Source organism: Crotalus tigris, unplaced genomic scaffold (genome assembly GCF_016545835.1).
Source record: "Crotalus tigris isolate CLP2741 ecotype Arizona unplaced genomic scaffold, ASM1654583v1 scf7180000017628.32516253702:7417878, whole genome shotgun sequence".
NCBI lineage: Eukaryota > Metazoa > Chordata > Lepidosauria > Squamata > Viperidae > Crotalus > Crotalus tigris.
The window spans coordinates 4,633,212-4,635,875 of record NW_024096523.1 but is presented as its reverse complement, the minus strand read 5'-3'; positions in this window follow the sequence as shown (position 1 = coordinate 4,635,875).

Sequence of the window (2,664 nt, the reverse complement as noted above, 5' to 3'; positions counted from 1 at the left end):
TCCTTCTCTCACCAGTTATATGCATTTGACAAACAAGTGTCATAACCCTCTTTAATAGTTCTATGCTTCAGTGGAAGCCTCCCAAAGTAGTTAAATGGGATATTTTAAAAAGCCATACATTTTTAAACCAAACTTTCTAATGGCTACAAAACTTAGTTATCTATTTGGAGAAAGAAAGAATAGCCTTTGATTTGTAAAGTTGGAATACTCAAATCATTGCCTCTGAAGAAACCAGGAAAGCAATGAACCCAAGATACAAAATTCAACCATTAGTGACTTAATCTCTGTGTAATCAGTGTTATTTGGCAGTGCAGGTTAGATTCTTGTGGATGTCATGCCTTGTTCAGTGGTGTTCCTTCTATATTGTTTCTCAAAAGGCCAGGAAAAGAAGGAAACCATGGTTCCATAACAAGAGTTGGTTTCCTGGTTCCAGAGAACTATGAACTCTAGATGAAAAGAGATTGAACATTGGAAACTGACAAAAACATTTCATCCCGGCTTTCCCCATGATCCATGGCAAGCAACCTCCTTGCAAAGTCTCATTTTCCTCAATGTTCCACCATCACACAGCAACATAAATAGTGGAGACTATAAATTCAAACCACAGCACAAAATCCTTGTAAATACGTCTTGGGCATTTTCCTGACAGTTCTGTTATATGTACCTCCAAAAGATCTGCAACATTTTGGTACATCTGCTCAGGAACTCTATCATGGAACAAGGATGTAACTGATTGTTCTTCACTGTAGATATGAACCTGTACCAGTACTCCACTGTTACTCAGAAGGCAGCTCCTTGGGCTTTAGGCAACTGAGATTGCATGAGGCAGAGCTGAAAGATTGCAGATGAACTTGTGTTCTGCTTGACAACTTCCTGGAAGCATCTTGTTGGCCTCTGTGAAAACAAAATGCTGGACTGCATAGGCATTTAATCTGGTCCAGCAGGCATGAGTTACATTCTTAGATTGCTTAAGTGTTGGGTGTTCAGCCACTTCTGTATTGCTATTATTGCCTTACCCTCGTAGAAGCTGCAAATCAGGTGGCCCTTTGCATTCCCCATACAATCTCTAATCCATTTAGGGCTTGTTGTCTGGAACAGGGGTTGATGTGAAATCATTTGTCAAGTTAAGGAAGATTCAAATTTCAGTGGCATAGTGGGCTCAATAAAATGCAGTCAATGAATTATGCGATATTTCCTTTTTATTAGGTTGATCAAGAACCGGCTTTAGCATTTTTCTTTCAGTTCTCATTCAGTTTGATGTAAATGGCTTCAAAACAAACCTTTATACAATTTGCTTTAAAAATTATTTTTAAAAAAGTTGTAGAAACTCATGGATGGAATGCATTGTTTTAGCATATAGAATTGGTTTTTGATCTATGACCACAATGGGGATTAGAAATTCTGTTGCTAAGTAAGGTGATTGTTAAGCAAGTCACATCCAATTTTACTTTTTTTGCCATAATTATGACAGAGTTTAGGGTAAGGACTTTGCAAAACGCTAAGAAATAACTCACTTTGTGTAATTTTTATCCCATTCAAAACTGCTTGTTAACACTGGCCTCAGCTGCCTTCAGTGGCATTAAGGTACCAGTCTGACTGCATTGGGGTGTTATCCTGCTCATAGAACGTTTTCAGACAATGATAATCTCTAAGATAACTTGTGATAGTAACAGCCAGGGCTTTTTTTCTCATAGAACGTCCAGAACGGAGTTCCGGCACCTTTTTTGGAGGGAACCTTGTAGGATAGGCAAGGCGGGTTGTATGATGTGTGTGAGTTCCGGCACCTTTTTTTTTTTTTTTAGAAAAAAAGCACTGGTAACCGTGGACAGTAATAGTAACAGAGACTGATTATAGCCCTAACCTGATATGACATGATAGCAGTGTTCCAATACTTGAGGGGCTGCCCCAAAGAAGAAGGGGGTCAACTTCTTCTCCAAAGCGCCTGAAGGCAGAAAAAGAAGCAATGGATGGAAATTAATCAAGGAGAGGACCAACCTAGAACTAAGGAAAAGTTTCTGGACAGTTAGAACAATTAATCAGTGGAATGGCTTTCCTTTGGAGGTTGTGGTTGAGATTGGACAACAATTTGTTTGAAATACTGTAGTAGAGGGTCTCCTACCTGAGCAAGGCTTTGGACTAGAAGATCTCTTAGGTCCCTTCCAATTCTGTTATCCTGTTAAACGGCTTTATAGAATACAGAATTGATTTACATGCATAAAAAGCAGATTGTTGTTTTCCATGCAGTGCTTCATCCATTTAGAATGTATTGCTTGGAATAGAATTCAATGTGGAAAGACAAGGAATGGCTTTGCCAACATCTTGGGAAAAAAATAACAATGGCAAAATACTTCTGTATTGTTGCCCAGAAAACTTTATGGTTGTGTCCATAGGGATACATGGAATCAATTTTAACTCAAAGATATTATCATTTTTAAGGGCAGTGTGCATCTATTATTCAGGTCTACAGGAAAGATTTTAGGCTAAAATTTTGTAGAACAACACTGGGGAGGGCAAAATGTTAGAGGACAAAGAATCAGCCAATACCCATATTTCCTTTTTTGCTGCTACCACTATACAATTTACCCCTCTCCAGTCTCCTGCTGTTCTGAGTGGTTTGATGTTCCCCAGAGGAAAGAGAATGCATGTTCCACCAAAACTGTGAAG